General features: G+C 41.1%; 1 protein-coding gene across 3 annotated transcripts in view; it reads left to right on the top strand.

The window, feature by feature from the left end:
- ESR1 (estrogen receptor 1) overlaps positions 1-18,705 on the top strand; it is a 304,587-nt gene that overhangs the window by 70,634 nt on the left and 215,248 nt on the right. Inside the window, exon 1 of one of the 3 annotated variants that reach the window (XM_036317794.1) lies at positions 16,770-16,902. The exons of 1 other annotated variant lie outside the window; for it this stretch is intronic. The gene's annotated coding sequence lies outside the window, so the exon portion shown is untranslated. Of the gene's footprint in view, positions 1-16,769; positions 16,903-18,569; positions 18,681-18,705 lie in introns of those variants that run through there. One more of the 3 variants, XM_036317795.1, reaches the window with a different exon arrangement.

Raw genomic sequence — 18,705 nt, 5'->3', positions numbered from 1 at the left:
AAAAATGTATCAGTTGTTTATTTTTTATTTATGAATGTAATTTATGTTTATTTAGAAACATGAGTATAGAAAATATTAAATATAAAGACAAGCATTGTTTATTTTTTGTAACCTGTTTTTTTTCCACTTTATATATGACAGTGAGTCTATTTTTGAACAAATTATTTTTAAGAATAGTATTATAATTGAATGTTATAAATGAAATTATTCATGGGTAATGGTTTATTTAGCTATTTCCTCATTAACAGATATTTGTTTTGTTTTTCAGTTTACTTCCAAGTTTTTAGTAAGCGATACTTCAATGAACATCTGTTTGTTGTTTTAGAATGTCTTAGATTAGTTCCTTAAGAAAAATGATTTTAAGAATATAAATATGTGTGAGACTCTTGGTAAGTGCCTCCACATTTCCTGCTAGCAATGTGCATACAATTTAGAAGTGTGTGGTGGCGCCCATTTCATCACTTGCTAGTATGCTGGCTGCCTTTTAGAATCAAACTGCCCTGATGTTCTGGCTCTCCTCCAGAAATTTAATCATTTAAACACAGGAAGTGAATGTGTAAATGGGTAATTAAGTCTTGACCAAATGTGGAAAAATGTTGAGGGTAAATCAAAGTCAACTGAAATATTAATTACACCTCCTTCCCCCCCCCCCCCCTCCATCCATGCTTCTTTCAATAACCTGCATCCACTGAAATTTGAAATAAAACTTAACCTTGTTTTCTGTGACACTTGAGATTTCTGAGCTGGTGGGAGTTTTATTGTAGCACCGAGTGACTTCACTGCTCCAGCACCTCAGCCTTCATAAGTCACCAGAGCAGCCCACATGTCATCCTGGCTCTCTAAAGGCCACTGCAATGGCTTGTGCAACAACTTGGGCTGGGCTGAGGGGACAAGTGGCGTCTGACACCAGCCCTAATCTGCTCCCCAACTAAAACACTTTTGCGTGTGGCTGTGTGTGCCTGGACGAAGGACACACATTCTCTGCTGGTTCCCACAAAGGCATCAGGGCCCCTTGTCCACTTCTCTCTCTCTGGGGAGCTGTGGGCTATTTTGCTGGCTGGACAAGGATGGACAATTTGTTCCCAGGAGTCAGGTCCTTAAGTGCTGTCGGTCTGTGCAGGGCAAGATGGGAAGAGAAGACCCTCTTGGGCCTTCAGGAAAAGCAGGAGCCCTGAGTGTAGACAACAACCCAAATAGTTCCATTCCAGAGTAGTCTAAGAGGAAGTACAACTCTTTATGTGTCTATTTAGAAAGTAATTTCATATTTTACTTTTCATACACGTGTTTTTAAAAGTGTTTAAAAAATATTTTTATTGATTTTAGAGAGAGGGAGGGAGAGAGAGATAGAAACATCAATGATGAGAGAGAATCATTGGTCGGCTGCCTCCTACACACCCCCTAGTGGGGATCAAGCTTACAATACAGGCATGTGCCCTGACCTGGAATAGAACAATGACCTTTTGGTTCATGGGTTGACACTCAACCACTGAGCATCACTGCCTGGGCCACATATGTTTTTATGTGTGTGTTTATATATAAGCATTTATTATAGAACAGTTTTAGATTGGCAGAAAAATTGTGAAGATAGTAGAGCTTTCCTGTATGCCTCACACCCACTGTCTCCTGTAAGTAAGATCTTACATTAGGATGGTACCACTTACTATAAATAAGGAAGCAATCCTGGTATGTTATAATGAACTAAAGCCCACATTTTATGAGAATTTCCTTAGTTTTTACCTGATGTACTTTTTCTCTTTCAGTATCCATGACACCATATGACGTTTCGCTTTTATGTCTTGGCTGTGACACTTTCTAAGACTTTCCTTCTTTTTGGTAACGTTGGCAGTTTTGAGAAACTCTAGTTTGGTGTTTTGTAGAATGTACCTCAATTGGGATTTGTATGATATTTTTCTAATGCTTAAAATGGGATTGTGGTTGTGTGTTTGTTTTTTTTTTTGGGGGGGGAGGGGTGGAAGAACACAAAGGAGAGATGCCATTTTCATTACATCATTCAAGAGTATATACTGTCAACATGATTTATGACTATTGACATTGACCTTGACCATATGACTGAGATAGTGCTTATCAGGGTTCTTCATTGTAAAGACACTGCCTAACCTCCTTTTCCTACTGTATCCTTTGGAAGAAGTCCCTATACACAGCCCGCTCTCAGTGTGAGGGAGTTATAGGCTCCCTTCTTGGGGTGGGAGTATGTACATAAATTATTTGGAATTCTGCATGGGATATTTATCTAGTCTTCCTGATTTATTTATTCATTCAATCATTTATTTATATTAATGTAGATTCAAACATATTTATTTTGTACTTTGGGTTATAGAATACTACTTCATTTGGTTGCTCAATTTGTTCCTGCTTTGGAGGAAGATATATTTTGAAATATAAAAACAAAGAACTCAGTCAACTGTAATAACAGAAGAAAATGCTCTTTTATTTTCCTTTATGGGTCTTACTGATTGCTTGTAATCTAAAACTTAGTGTTTATTTTCTAAGGTGCTAAGATCAGACAAAAAATGACAAGTATTCAAGACTGAGTTAGGCAACATGTGACTCAGTGTTATAAGAAATATTTTTCTCATTCCCTTCTCCAAATCTCCTTAGTGGCCCATCGCTACTAGGATAAAGATAAAACCCTCAACAGAGCTGTTCTTAGGCTACATGGTGTAGTCACTGGGCACAGTTGCTAGGACTTTTCTTAGTTCCCTTAATAGATTATTCTTCCCACTAAAAAGCACTTGCATATACAGTTGACCCCAGAACAACACGAGTTTGAACTGCATGGGTGCACTTTCATGTGGATTTTTCTCAATTGGTAATTAGACAAACTGCGTAGACTAAAACAGATTGACGTAAACTTATGGTACCTAAAGTACAGTACTGTAAATGTATTTCCTCTTATGATTTTCTTAATGACATTTTCTTTTATCTAGCTTGCTTTATTGTAAGAATAAAGTATATAATATGTATAACACACAAAGTATGTGTTAATCAACTGTTTATATTATTGGTAATGCTTTGGTCAACAGTAGGGTATTAGTAGTTGAGTTTTGGGGGAGTCCAAAGTTATCCGTGGATTTTTGACCTTACTAGTCTGTCTTTTTAGAAAGTTCTTTCACAAGTGCCCCCATCCCATGTTCTTGCCGTCAGTTGTGGCAGCTGGAAAATCTGAACTATGTAGGGCAGCCCGACATGCAGGAAACGCCGGCAGGAGTTAATGGTACAGTCTTCAGGCAGATTTTCTTCTATGGGAAACCTCAGTTTTTGCTCTTCAGGTCTTCAACTGATTGGATGAGGCCCACCCACATTATGGTGGATAACTTAAAGTCAACTGGTTGTAGATGTTAACTGTACCTACAGAATACCTTCACAGCAACTTCTATATTAGTGTTTGAGTAACATTAATAACAGTACTATAACCTAAGCATATTGACATGTAAAACTAACCACTACAGTGACCAAGAGAGAAAAGTGCTATAGGCAGGAAAACACCCAATGGTAGTTCAGTGAGAGGCTGGAACGGGGAAGTGGAGTCGGGGTGCACTTTAGTTGGAGTGGTCGGGGTTGGAGAGGAGAGGACACGTGTTGACATTCCTGGCTCAGCAAATTGCTCTCCCATCAATCTGAACTATTAGTTATGGGATCCATTTATTTTATTTATTGAAGGCGGTTGGGGAAAGAGTACATGAGGAGCTTGAAGCTCTTGAAGGAATACAAATATTATGCTGAACAAAGATAGTCTCATGAGGTATATAGAGTATTCACTGTGTCTTTAAATTTGTTATATGGGGCCAATTGTTTCCCTGGATGAGATGTAAAGCAAATCTTACGACTTTCTGCTTATTTCCAAGCAATAAAGGACTGCTAACCACTAACTGATATAACCAGTTTGATGTAAATATCAAATCATGTGAGTTTCATTTAATGTCACATCTCCTCCCCTTTCCTAGTTCAGGCCTTAGTCCAGCTTGTGCCTGCAGTGGGATAGAGGGCAGTGGGCCTCTTTTTCCTTCAGTCAAATGGATTCCTCTCTGTGCATCTTGCCAGTTGGATTTCTGATCCCTACAGGGTTGAAAAGGGTGGGTCAGGAGGAGAGGAAAGGGGCAGGAAACGCTGTGCTGAGCTGGCGCCATGTGTTCTGTGGCTGGCAGGTGTTAGGAGCAGCTTCTCTCTCTCAGGAGCTCATTCCTGGGCTAGTTTGATACACAAATGTTGGGAGCACAGCCAGTCGCAACACAGCCATCCTCTCTTGCTTGCCATCAGAGGAGTGAGTCAGGGTCTTTTGTCCTTAAGATTGCCTGGTAGCCACTGTGTCTGCTAATTCTAAGCAGACATTTATCAACTCTCTAGGAGTTGTGTTGAAGCTGCTTTCCTTAGACCTTGGGTGTGAGCATTTCCCAGATCTCCCACTGGAGGTGGAGGGGGATGCCCAGCAAATAACTTACTCCCCAAATCTTATTTCCCAACATCTGACCCTTCTATACCCTTGACATGTGAGAGGAAATAATGAAATCCCCTTTGTTACCTCCTCTTCCTTCTCCTCCTCTTTAAATAATTCACAGTGGCCTAGACTTCAATTTGGATTGTGATTTAATCTAATACTTGGAGATCTCAGCTTAACACTGGAACTAAATGGCTCCATTTTAACATTCTGTTTGTATATATATATGCATACATTTGACCAATAAACATGGTTTAGTTTTTTAACCTATTGATCATCAAATCACTTAACTCAGTTAATAAAATGACTGGAATGATGAGGTCAGTCTCTCTGCCACCAGGCATCTCTACTGTGTCACCCTGAATCGATTCCTCAACTTATTCTCCACCTTCAAGGAGTTTGTAATATTACTTGGCAAATTGGTTTTATGATGGAAATTTCTGGACATGAATAAAAGACTGTATAAAGTTGGATATCATGAGATTTCCCCAAAGTATCAATGTAAGTATTAAATGCTATGAATGATCACAAGGAGTCGATGGTAATTGAGTAGAACTATTACATCTGGTCACGAATGGAGAGGGTACCTCCACGCTCCATGGGCCCACTGCTATTTGTGTGGTATTGGGGCACATTGAATGCACTCTGTTCAAATCCCTTGACTTTGTGAATCTGTGGTTACTGGGCCACATGTTACAGAGTTCCTGGGGGTCATTAGGAGAAGTCCGTACTGTGAATGGAGTTGGGTCTCAAGAAACTCAGTGTAGCCAGCACGAAGAGCCTATCTTGATCTGTTTGGGCAAGACTGGGACAATGGAAACATGTGGCTTTCAGGGAATCTACTGTTCAGAACATGTCTTCTTGCCCTTGAGGGATGGATTATTTTATAGTTCTGATAGCAATGAACACCTGGTAAATACTAGATGACTCAAAGCAACGGACAAAACATTGTAAAGACCTTTTATTTGCATGAAGACAGACACCAACTTGGAGCAATTTTATTCATTCACTCACTCATTCATTAATTCATTCATTCTCTTCCAGTATATTTACTAAGCACAAAATATGTGCCAGAGGTCCACAAAGATCTCAAAAGCTAGTAAGAAACACAACACTAAAACATTACATGTAATTCAAAGAGAAATCCTGTAATAGCAAGCTGCCTACCCACTCCCCATGGAGAATTAAGTCTCCTTGGTTAAGTTGTTAATTTGAGACCTATGTATTTGTAATATAAAAACACATTTAAAAAATGTTAAGGGAACAAGATGTTATCTTTAATGATAGACTATTTCATTTTCTCTTAGTTGATTTATAAAAATTTGGAATAGAGTATGTTTAACGGTGGAGAGGACTCTGTATAAAACCTCCTTTGATGCCTATGATATGGATCAGAAAACTTATAAATATATAACAATAGGGCTTTCTTCTAATATAAAAACAACTATTTGGCTTCTTTTATAAAAATTAAAAATTAGTCATAAATATAAAACCTCTTTTTTACCATTGAAAATATGTTGAAGATCATAATCATTGTTTCCCTGTCTCTTACTGGAACCCACAATCTCTAAATCCAGTGGTTATATTTATTGATATGACATAAAGGGAAAGACTAAAAGATATGGCTAAGGATAATTGGGTGATCGGTGATTTCAACTTTACTGTTGATTTTGTTCATAAAGGGACTTTAAATTGGACTGTAGACACATTTGCCATTTGAGTCCCAAACATTTTAGCTGTATCAAAGCATCTCAATTCCCGATATTTGACAGTCTGCTTCAAAATATTTCTCTTTATTTTTATGAAAGCTGCAGCACTTTTCCTGATGTGACAGCCAGGATTTTGTCAACAACCTACCACTTATTTACAGAGTTTTAAGGCCTGCTGTTGGATATTTACTGAGCTGTACAATGCCTCAGTGGGAGCCATGGAAGGTGGTTTGCAATGGGTGTGAAAACATTGTGAAGTAGTAAAAACTGGTATTTCAACAATTCGTTCCAAACAAACACTGGAGTCATAGTAAGTTTCTGTTTTCCAAGTGTACATGGCTTGCTTCTGGTTTTAATGTTCTACCCCACACCTAAGGTACCACTATGCATGGTTATTTTTTTTATCCTGGGGAAAAAGTCCTGATTTTTACTGAATTTCAATGATGTTGTGTTAAGCAAACTGTTATTTTGGAATGGAAAGAAGTAAGCAAGCCTTCAACAATAGCTCTTTATTTCATCTAAAACCTTAGGTCCATATAACTCTGCCCTTTATCAAAATTTTTGTTACCTTTAGTGGATTATTAGCTTGTGCTTCTGGAAAAATAATGGTGGAAATGGGCAAGAGAAATGTGCATTTCTTACATTATTGTGTTCAATCGTTGCAACAATCTTTGGGTTAGGAATTGTCCCAACTTTATAGATCTCAAAGACTTTAATTTGTCCAAATATCCACAACCTCTAGTTGCAGAGCTAATATTCAAACTCAACACGAAATGATACTTAGCCTCTATCACAGTAAGAAAGCTCAAATTAAAAGTGCATGGACAATGGGTGTTCAAATTATACAGCTGCTATAGAGGGCATGTTGGCAATATCTACTAAAATTAATCTTGCCCTTATTTACTCCTGTGAGAATTGACTTACGTTCCACGTTATTAATTGTAGCATTGTTGATAAATAAAAGTGATTGGGAGCGAAACTTAATTGCTATTAATGGGGAACTGGTAAAATAAGTTATGGTTCTTCCACACAATGAAATACTACACAGTCATGAAAAAGAGGAAGATGTTTGTGTAGCAAAATAGAAAGATATCCAATACATATTGTTGAAAGATATCCAATACATATTGTTGAAGAAAACATACTATTTTTAAAGGGGATGGAGAGAGAGAGAGAGAGAAGAGCTATATGCATAGAATATCTTTGGAAGAAAACTTTTAAAAACTGGTAACATCTGTTGCATCTAGAGAGAGAAATTGGTGGGTAGCAGAGAGGTGGGAGATGATTTTCTCAATATGGCTTCAGAAATATCTTTCGATGTTTAAAACACAAACTGCATTATATATTTAAAAATAAATAAAATAAAAAATTAAAAAAAATATTTTATTGATTTTTTACAGAGAGGAAGGGAGAGAGATAGAGAGCTAGAAACACCAATAAGAGAGAAACATCGATCAGCTGCCTCCTGCACACCTCCCACTGGAGATATGCCTGAAACCAAGGTACATGCCCTCGACTGGAATTGAACCTGGGACCTTTCAGTCTGCAGGCCGACGCTCTATCCACTGAGCCAAACTGGTTATGGCTAAAATAAAAATTTTTAATGAAATAAAATCTGTAAAGCACACAGTAGATGCTCAAGTAACAGCCAACTGCTTTATCTTAGGCCTCTGGTAAGATTTAGAGACATCTATTAAAAAATTAACTCTAGGAAAAGGATGATTTTTTTGGATGCTTTGTTGTTGTCGAACCAATCTGAAAAAAAGTTTCCCAAACCGATGATCATGCTCATACTGAACTAGCTCAGGGTGAACAGACATAGTTATCCCCACCAACCCAACTTGAAATCTGGGTACCCCATCAAAATTGAGGAATGAGAAGAGGTGTCAGTGACTGGGGCTGTTGAAAAAGAGGCCAGGGGAATTGAAGATGCATGCTAGTATATAAGAGAGAATAAATGGGCTAGCAGGTTTTCTTTTCTGCTGCGAGTTTGATTAGCACTGTGGTTCTCAATTCTCAGCTATGTTGATTAGGGCTGTCCTGCAAAGACCTCAGAGAAGAAACAGGCTTGAGAGCAGACAAGAAGAGGTAGAGAGTACCAAGGACAGGAAATTGAGGACAGGGTGGAGAAAGGGGGGAAAAGTTACATTGTGTACAATTTAGCCATTTATTAGCATTTGGCATAAAAGTTTGTGGCATTATTTCCTTTCTTTGTATTTATGGTAAAAAGGAAAAAAAAAAACCTTCTGGGAAATGTCACTAAAAGTACTGTCTTTATCTGAGAATTGACCGAAAGTTTGCCACTGAGTTCTGAGTGCTTATAGTATGATCCACGATAATACTTCCAGTTCTTTTAAGAGGCTATGGTTTTTAGGAAGACTAGCACTTTTTGATTATAAAGTGGTTTCCTTGGTGAGTATGTTAGCAAACTAGGAAGGCACTTAATGTCTTTCAAAGTAGATTCTCTTGGAAATGGAAATATGTCCAATAAAGTGAAGTAATTAAATTTTTGGTTAAAGGCATTCTGTTTGAAACTCTGCACAGTTAACACGTGCAGAAAGGTTTTAATGTCTTTCTTTAGCTAGAAAGTTAAGTTCAAATGATGTGGATATAAAAATCAGACCTTAATGAACTTTCTTCCAAGGCCTGATGAATGGGAGACAGCTCATTTCTCCATGTTTTTTAAGGCAAGTCATTTCTCTGAACACAGTTGTTTGGAAGTTGGTAACTTATGCTCTCAAACTCTTCTCCCCTTTTCTTTATTAGTGATTTGAGAATGCGAAAGTCTTTTGTGTTTCCCAAAGATCTGGGGATTTAAAAAATATTTTTATTGATTTCAGAGAGGAAGGGAGAGGGAGAGAGAGATAGAAACATCAATGAGAGAGAATCATTGATTGGCTGCCTCCTGCATGTCCTACACTGGGGATTGAGCCCGCAACCCTGGCACGCACCTTGAGAATTGAACTGTGACCTCCTGCTTCATAGGTTGACACTGAACCACTGCGTCCCACCTGCTGGGCAAGATCTGGGGATTTTCAAGACTAAGAATAGCTCTCCGAGGCACCAAGATTATATCTTGATTATGCTAATCATGGCTCATACTGAAAGAAGACAGAATGTAGTATCACATGAAGACACTAGGGGTGGGTAGACAAAATGGATGCACTCTATATTTGAAGACCCAGATTATAGTCCAGGTCCTATGAACTAGACCTTCAGCAAGTATAATGTTTGACAAGTCACCTATGCCTTTCTGGGCTTCAGTTTCTTTATAAATACAATAAAAATATTGGACTTTACAATAAAAAGCCATCAATTCTAATAGCTCCTTATGAGGTAAGGAATCTGGGTTGTTCTAGAAAATATGAATTTATTTCCAAATTTTTCTCTACATTCTGGTTCTGAATTCTAGCCATTATATTCACCCTTTTTGTGTTAAGTTATTGAAGAAGTCAGCTAAAATGCAAATGTGATATTGTAGAGTGGTTTAAACATTCATTATTTGAATAGTATTTACTGGGGGTCAACTATATCAGGCATTGTACTAAGTAATGGACTCATGACTTGGGAAAAAACAGTCCCTGTGTGCCTTTTAAAATTTTATAGGTTAGTGGCAGGAAATAGAGAAATACACAGGAAATTCCAACAGCATAATACGAACTATGGCTGAGGGTTTTAAAAAGCTATAGGCATTCATAGGAGAGAAACCCAATAGGACACCGAGGAAGGCTTCCTGCTGGCGGTGAGGTCTCAGAGGAGACCTGAAGATGGGAAGGAGTAAGTCAGACCAGAAGGGGGGAGAGGACATTTCCAGGCAGAGGGAATCACATATGTAAATTAGACTCAGAGTTTAGACGGTTTGAGGAACCTGAAAGTAATTCAGTATGTCAGGAATACGTACCTGTGGGAGGGTGGATGGGAACTCTGGAGAAATGAGAAAAATAATTCAAAATCTTTGCTCTTCAGGTAGATTACTCCTCCTGCAAGATGGAGAATAAATAGTGGGAGAAAAAGGCTCGAGGCACATTTTGGAAGAGAAGGTAGTGGCCTGATATAATAATGGTGATGAAAAAAGGGAGTATACTCTAATGAGATCAAGGAAACAGAAATAAAAAAGATTTGTGATAGACCAAATTTGGGAGTGAGAAAAAGGGTCAAGGCTTAAGGCTGAATTTTTTTTTTTTTTTGCTTGCACAATTACATGAACAGCAATGCCATTTGCTAAGATAGGAAAAACAGGAGACGTGGGTCTGGGGAAAAGATAAGTAATTTTAGACAAGTTGAGCTTCAAATAGCTAATACATAGTAGGCACTCAACAAATGGCATTGAATGGATAAATATGCAAGTAAAAATGTCTAATGGGGATCTGGAAATGGGGGTCTCCTAGCCAGCAAAGATGATTTGTTTGGAGACTTATATTTTTAAGTCTTCAGTTTACAGACAAAACTTAGGAACCCTGGGAATGGTTGAATTCATTCAGGCAGAAGTGCAGGGGAAACAAGAGGGCCTAGGGGCTGAACCCAGGGAAATACCAACCCCTGAGGGAAGATGGAGCATAGATGCTCTCAGAAGAGATGAGTAGGAGAGACCATTAATGTAGGACTAAACATTTAGCCCCTAGACATAAGCTCTTGGTGGGCAGAGATACTGGTTTATTTTTGGTTGCCTGCTGCAGACTGAATTGTGTCTATCCAAAGTTTGTAGCATGAAGCCCGAATGCCCAATGTGACTCTCTGGCTATGGGGTCTCTAGGAGTTCATTAAAGTTAAATGAGGTCATAAGGATGTAGCCCTGATCCAATGAGACTGTGGCCTTCTAAGGCGAGAGAGAAGCTCTCTCCACTATGTGAGGATGCAGGCAGAAGGCAACAGTCTGGAAACCAGAAAGTGAATCCTCAATAGAACTTGACCATCCTGGTGCCCTGTTCTCAAACCACCAGCCTCCAGATCTGTGAGAAACTAAATTCCTGTTGTTTTAGCCACTGAGTCTATGGTATTTTGCTGTGGCAGCCTGAGCTAACTTAGGAAGGACCCAAATACTTAGAAATAGTTATGGCAAAAGAGAGTCTCCTGGACTTCCACTCAAGATGGCAGAGTAGGGAAATGCACTTGCATCCTCCCACAACCACATCACAATCGCAACTGAACTCCAGAACAACCATCAGTCAGAACCACCAGAATCTGGGTGAATGGAAGTCCTACAACTAGGGAATTAAAGAAGAAGCCCCACTGAAACTGGTTGACAGCTTGGCTGCTGCCTTGTGAGACCCCGAGCAGAGATTGAGCTGAGCTGTGCCTAGACTCCGAACCCACCAAAACTATGAGCTAATAAATACATGTTCCTTTAAACTGCTGCAGATGCGATGATTTGTGAAGTAGCAGTAGGATACTAATATACTAAGGAAAAAAGGACAGAAAAAAAGGGAATAAAAAGAGATAGTCAGTCATGGTAAATAAGGTAATCAGTATTTCTGGAGTGAATTGAATAAATGAGTCATTCCTTGGCATGCTCATAAATATACCACTTCCCTTGAGACAGTATGACTGTAACTGAGGGGGTGGGAGAAGAGAGGAACTTGGTGTGGGGGTCCTGGGTACTTAGAGTGGGAGGGAGCCAATTATCTATGGAGTGTGGTGACAGAGTAGGAAGAAAAGCCCGAAAAGGCTCAAAATATGCAAATCTCTCTCGCTCCCTCTCTCTCTCTCTCTGTCTCTCGTTCTCTCTCGCGCTCTCTCTCTCTCTCTCTCTCTCTCCCTCTCTCTCTCTCTCTCTCTCTCTCTCTCTTGCTCTCGCTCTCTCTCTCTCTTTCTCTCTCTTTAATCATTTGGCTAGAGTTGGTTCTGAAACTTGACAGGATAAGTTCTTGATTGATTACTGTGTATGTATTTGTGTGTGTGTGTGTGTGTGTGTGTGTGTGTGTGTGTGTGTGTGTGTGAATACCCTCCTTAACATTAGATAGGACCATTTAAATCAACATGAATTTTAGGTACAATCTGGGTATTGCTCTCTACAGAGAAATAATACCAAAGCTGGCAATGAAATTCCTCAAGTAAAAAAGAGATAAAGGGAGGAAGAGGGACACAGTGTAATAATAATTAAAATAATTGAAATTCTTTCACCACGCATGGCACTTACAGTGAAAGTACTTTCTAAATTGTCTTCTGCCACATGCAATATAGGTAGGTTACATAAAAAGATTCCACAATATTAAAAAAGTTAAGAAAATATAAGATGAAAGTTACTAAATTCTATTAAGTGGGTAAATTAAATCTGAGTCACTCATCGCTTCACAATGAAGAGTAGCCATTCTGCTTGACAATTAAAACTTCAAGCTCTCTCCATCAAGTCCTGGGAGGAAGCCAAGAAATAACACCAAGGTCCCAGGTTTTGTGAAAGGAAGGATCTGGGTAAATCACTAGAGGCCTGGTGCATGACATTCTTGCACCTGGGGGTGGGGGGGGCGGTGTCCCTTAGCCTGGCCTGCACCCTTTCGCAGTCCGGGACCCCTAAGGGGTCCTTAGCGCTGCTGCAGAGGTGGGAGAGGCACACACCACTGCTGCTGTGCTTGCCAGCCATGAGCCCGGCTTCTGGTTGAGCGATGCTCCCCCTGTGGGAGCACACTGACCACCAGGGGGCAGCTCCTGCAATTGAGCGTCTGCCCCCTGGTGGTCAGTGCATGTCATAGTGACTGGTTGTTCCGCCTTTTGAGCGATTTGCATATTAATCTTTTATTATATAGGATTAAAAAAATTTTTGGAGTGGTGGTGGGAAGAAAAGGCTGTTTAAGAATCTCAGTCCATTAGGCTTCTCATTTTCTTGCATCATTGCTGACTGAGGTAACATGTGATCATTTACTAGTAAAGCCTGTTATTATTAAAAAGGTTCATGAATAAAGTGTTGGAATAATTCTGTGGCCTTGAGGGAGCTGTTCCCAGGAGGAGGGTCTGACTGAGAGAAGGATAGCTCGGTACCTTGATGCCCTGGCAAAGCTACAAACCCAGCACCTGACTGTTGGTGCCATTGGTTGGATATGGGGTCTATGAGGTCCATGATCTGGATTGGGATGCAAAATACATCTACAGTGATAGAAATGAGAACAGTGGTTGCCTATAGGGGCGGGAAGCTGACTAGAATGGGCATGAGGGAACTTTCTCAAAGTGACAGAGATGCTCTGATTTCACTGGGATGGTTGTCATATGGGCATATCCATGTATCCAAGGGTATCAAACTCTACTTGTAAGATATGTGCATTTCACTGCATATACAACTTACCTCAGAAAACAAAAATCAAAGGTCATTTGAAAAAAGTCTTTGAGCTAATCAAAAGGCCTTCAAACAAATAGGCTGAACTATTTTTAAAATGAGCAGAAACGTAAAAGGAAATTCTTCATTTTTCTTCTACTTTAGGGGAAAATAGATGGTGTCAAATAAATGCACTAGGACAAGCTCCCAAACAGAGCATTTATAAAAAAAGTAATAGCTAGACCTTCATGTCTCAGAGTGAAGGAACCATTTCTAGGAGTATAAGCTATTTTGGAAACATTTTTTTTTTCATGTTTCTGTTGGAGGAATAATGTTTTTGGAAATGTAAAAAGCTTTTAATGGAGCTAGAGCAGAAACTATGTTTGGTCATAGTATTATCTGGTTCTGAGCTAAAAATTCAGGGCTCTCTTGTCAACCACACTGCCAAGAATTGCAGACTTAATCCTCGAGATTGCATGAATTTGAATTTTGACTTTATGGCCTGCATTATTATGAGGATACAAAGATAATCTTTGAGAAAAAAACAATTTTGAGAATGGTAGAACATTACATGGAAACCTAGCTTTTGGAGATGGTTATGCAGATAGATGTAATATTATTTTATTCTTTTTAAGTATTTGGATTAATGCATGAGCTAATCTTGAATGACCTAATATGACCGGGCACAGCGTTAGGCACTCAAAGAATCCTCAAGTCATTCTCTGCACGCCCTGTTCTCAGGGAGCTTCTGAGCAGGATGGTGCAGGGTGACAAATGTAGGGCTGGGCAAAAGTAGGTTTACAGTTGCTTGTATGGACAATAATACAGCAATTAACAAATAATTAATAATGCAAGAATAAGCTGTTTCGCATACTCACAATGGTTCATGTACTTTTGCCCCACCCTGTATAATAATAAATAATTCAAGGAAGAATGTAATACATGCATGAGAAATTCCATGGGAGTTCGGAAGAGAGGAAATTCCGTGTGAATAAGAAAGGCATTATAGATGAGGTGGCATTTTGGCTAGAACTTCAAAAATGGTATGCTTTCCCCTGACAGCCAACAAAGTGGGGGACAGAGGCAGAGAGAATGTCACCAGCAAAGCACCGAGTGCTGGGAGTCTCAAGTGTTCATTTGGTCGGAAGACAAACTACACATGGAGCAGATACACTAGACAGGACACATTCATGGAAAGAAAGGGGGCCCCGACTCCTGGGGAAGTATGATCTGGGTCAAGGGTGGAGCAGGTCGAAGAAGATGGATTCTGAAGCAGAAAAAAACAAGGAAATGAAAGGCAGCTGGATCTAGGAAGGCGTGGGGGGTGGGGGGCAGGGGGGGTGTGGGAGGGAAGAGGCAGAGGTCTCTAGGAGGCTCTTCCCCCTGGGAAGAGGACCATGAGAACCGGAAGGAGGGTGATAGAAGAGGCAGAAAAAAGGACAGGTGGCAAAGCTAGAATGCTCAGGAATTGGGACGCCCTCAAAGAAGACTGTGAGACTCTAACCTGGGCGACTTCAGGGACACAGATGCTGTTCACAGGCCGGGTTTGTTGAGAGGAACACCGTGTTTGGGGGGGTGGGTGGGGAAGGGTGAATCATATTTTGAACAAGCCGGCAATGCATAGGAGACCACGAGGAAAGTGGGCCTGGAGATACATTCGGCGGAGGAGCTAGAGAAGTAGACTTGACCTTTCTTCACCTGTGGGTACTGTTAGGTCGAGGCAGGAATGAGCATATCGGTATGACAGTGCAGAGAAGGAAGCCAGGAAAGAGCTGGGAGCCAGGCCGAGAGACTGATGCCAGAAGCACTAGAAGAAAACTGGTAAGGTGCAGGATTCCCCCTCGCCCCCACTGTCACCAAACCTGAGGGACAAATCTTACCAAGAAGAGGAAAGAGAAAATGTCAAGAAAACTGCCTTTATTGGATTAATTTTGTTAGTCTCAAAATACTCAAAGTTCTGTAAAAAGAAAACAGGCTTTTTGTCCTTTCTATGTTTCAGGAGAATATTTGGTGCTTCTCCTTCTCTCCTTCCTTCTTTTTTTCTCTTTCCTTCCTTCTTTCATTTGCTCTCTTCCCTTTCCTTCCCTCTCCTCCCTTCCTTGCACATTCTTGTTTATTTGGATTGACCTTGAGCATGGGCGGCCACTGTCACCTACAACGAGTAACTGCCTTTCTGTTCAGTATTTGTCTGTAGTGTGGACTGAGGAGGGAGGTAGGTCTTCTGTGCTCTACCATCGCAATACCTTAGGTCTTTCAAAGCAGGAAATTATATGTATATTTGCAATATGACATCACTAACATTTTTGTAACTTTTAAAATATAGCTTTTTGCTTGTTTCTTTGTACTGGTCTCAAGAGCCACTCATAAATCTCTCTGGAACTGCGTAGGGTCCCAGGGCCAGAGACTGGCCCCTGCTGGCACTGTGATTAGTCATTTAATACCCAAGGCAATGACTAATGCCTGGCAACCAAATCTCCATTAGGAGTCATGTGTCCTGGGACCCCGGGCAAAGGCACACTGGACACACCTTCTTGTTGGGTCTTTGTTCCAGGGTCAAGAGACAAGTTGAGGATCGGCTAGATCCATGTGGGCACCACCAGGGAAGGCGAGATTCCCCTCCCCATGATCAATGCCAGTGCAATCACAAAGCCTACAGTCAGTGTGAAATGAAGGTGCCCACCTTTGTCTTATCTTCAGACCCCAGCTTTTAATATATCTTTTTCCTATGTTTACAGAACACCATCAACTGAGCTATTCGTGGGAAGGTTTGCGGGTTTGGTTAACGAGGTGGAGTGTTACATTTCAGCTGGAAACACATCCCTAGATTGCCAAAACGTTTATTCCAAAGTCTGGTTTCCTGGTGCCATCGGAGGCATGGCAATGGCGTGTCCGTTCAGAGACTCGGGGGCTGGGGCCAGCAAGGCACTTGATCCAAGTGTACCGCCGAGGCCTTTATCGTTAAATTATATTCCTTAGGAAAAACCGCCCGTGTCACATTTTGTAAACTTGATATCCATACACTTTTGACGGGCATTCTATTTTAGCCGTAAGCCTATGATTTACAGCAAGCCTGTTTTCTCTCTTGCTGAGGATGGCAGTGGAAACCTGGGTCACTTTCCAGGCTCCGAGGATAAGGAGCAAAGGGGGCTGGAGTGTTGCTGCCCCCCCAAGAATGCAGGGCTGTGCCACCCCCTGCTCTCTGTGAGCAGACAGCAGGCTTCTCCCCAGTGCTCGCTGCCATTCATCCAGCCAGCTCTGTGCAGCAGCCCCACTCCTGTGTCTGCCGGGAGGGGCTGCCAAGTGCCCTGCCTACTGGCTGCTTCCCGAATCCCTGCCATTCCACACACAAACACATCCACACACGCTCTGCCTCGCTCACACACGGAGCCACACGCACACGCGGGCACATTCCTCCCTCCACGCTCACTGTCCTCAGCTCTTGACTTCTGCGAGCCCATGGAACCTTTCTGGGAAGACGCTCTTGATCCAGCAGGGTAGGACTGTTTTGATTTCTCTCTTCTCAGCTTTAGCATTTTGAGAAAGCAACTTACCTTTCTGGCCAGCGGCTGTGTCCTAGCAGGGAGACGTGGGTCTGCTGTTTGCCGTGGGTTTTGTGTGTGCGTCTCCTTTTGCTTCCAGGACTTGGAGGATTCTTTGTGTGATGTCTATAGAATTTGGCAGGTTCGGGTTTGTAAAGAGCCCTCCGAAGCGCTTTTGCACGGGTTTAAAAAAGACATTTGAAAATTGAAAGTGTGATTTACGGAAACGAGATCATCTGCGAAGAAAAAATTGCTTTGGAAAGTAATGGTTGCTGGCCATAAAGAGAAATATCTGTGATTCACCTAATGTGGTTTTAACCCTTTCTTTGCTTACAATCTATAGTTATTGATGCCAAGTTCAATTTTGGCTTCATATTAAATCAGCTATTTCTGCATATTGTCTTCACATGATCTGTCTGTTCTTATAAGAATTATGTAAAATGTGCACTTATTAGTATACAGCTATCCAAAAATATTACTATTAGTAACAGCAACCTTGACATTCATAAGATATGCCGCGAATATTTTGTTAGGTACTATGTTGAGTGTTTGGGATGGCAATTAAAGCAAAGTATTAATAGTTGTATCAGTCTACTAGGCTAGGGCAAAAGTATAAACTATCCAAGTGTATAAAAGTATAAACTATCCAAGATTATGGGTGCACAATATCATATATATATATATATATATATATACATATATATGTATATATGTATATGGTGTGCTTAGCTTTTAATTCAGTTCAAAACTTTTCACTACTTTTTTTTTTTTTTCCTTCTGGGTATTTGATTCTGCATGTCCTAGCCCATGTGAGCTGAGGAGGTCCAATTGTAGGATTAAAGAACAGAAATGTATCCTTGCATTTTAAAATTTGTCAGTTAGACCGACAGTGTGACAAAATTGCCAAAGATGCAGTGAATGACCTGAGGTTACCTTTCGTACAAAAAGGTCACATTTCACCTTCAGTTTTCTGAAGTTTTACTTGCATAACCTGTGGAAGGCACCAACACTCAAGTGGGCCTATCTTGAGTTTTTGTACATCTTCCTACACATGAGAATTCCTATTGGGAGCAAATACAAGACTGTGGCCCAACCCAAACTTACAAGTCCGGCTGGGAGAATCACAGGAAGTTGTGGCTGGAAGGGGCCACTTGGGGAGAATTTTTCATGAGGAAACTGAGGTTCCTCAGCATTCTCCTGATGGAAAGATACAGCTCTCTCCAGATGAACACCTTGAATCTCCATCCCACCCCCAACCCCCCACCCCCTCGCCCCAGATGCCGCCTATCTGTCCCTGCAGCTGCTGCTAAATATAGATGTCTGTGGCTGGCTGCACACGCAGCCGCACACCCCATCCCATCTCCCTATCTCGGTTACAGAGTGGTCCTCCCCAGGGTCATTCTATGTACACACTCCATATTTCCAGCCAACGAGGAGAGCGAATCAAACTGTAAGAGAGACAAACAGAGATAGATTGGAGTCTGGCACCGGGCGCATAAGGCAGCACATGAGAGAAAGCCTGTCCCTGGCTTAGCCTTCCCAGCTCATTTGAAACACCGTCTGCCCTGGGCCACCTTTAGGCGATCCCTCAGCGCCCCGCCCCCCCTCTCCTCCCCGCAGTACAATCCAGCCCCCATCCAGCAGCAACAAGTCAAGTTCAGGGAAGCTGCTCCTTGGGGTCGCTCCAAAACCAGTTGCGCCTGGAGTGATGTTTCAGCCAATGTCAGGGCAAGGTAACAGTCCTTGGCCGGCGTCCAG

The sequence above is a fragment of the Myotis myotis genome, unplaced genomic scaffold (genome assembly GCF_014108235.1).
Source record: "Myotis myotis isolate mMyoMyo1 unplaced genomic scaffold, mMyoMyo1.p scaffold_m19_p_7, whole genome shotgun sequence".
NCBI classification, from domain to species: domain Eukaryota; kingdom Metazoa; phylum Chordata; class Mammalia; order Chiroptera; family Vespertilionidae; genus Myotis; species Myotis myotis.
The sequence above is the reverse complement of the archived record's forward strand: the minus strand, read 5'-3'. Positions and strand labels throughout refer to the sequence as shown.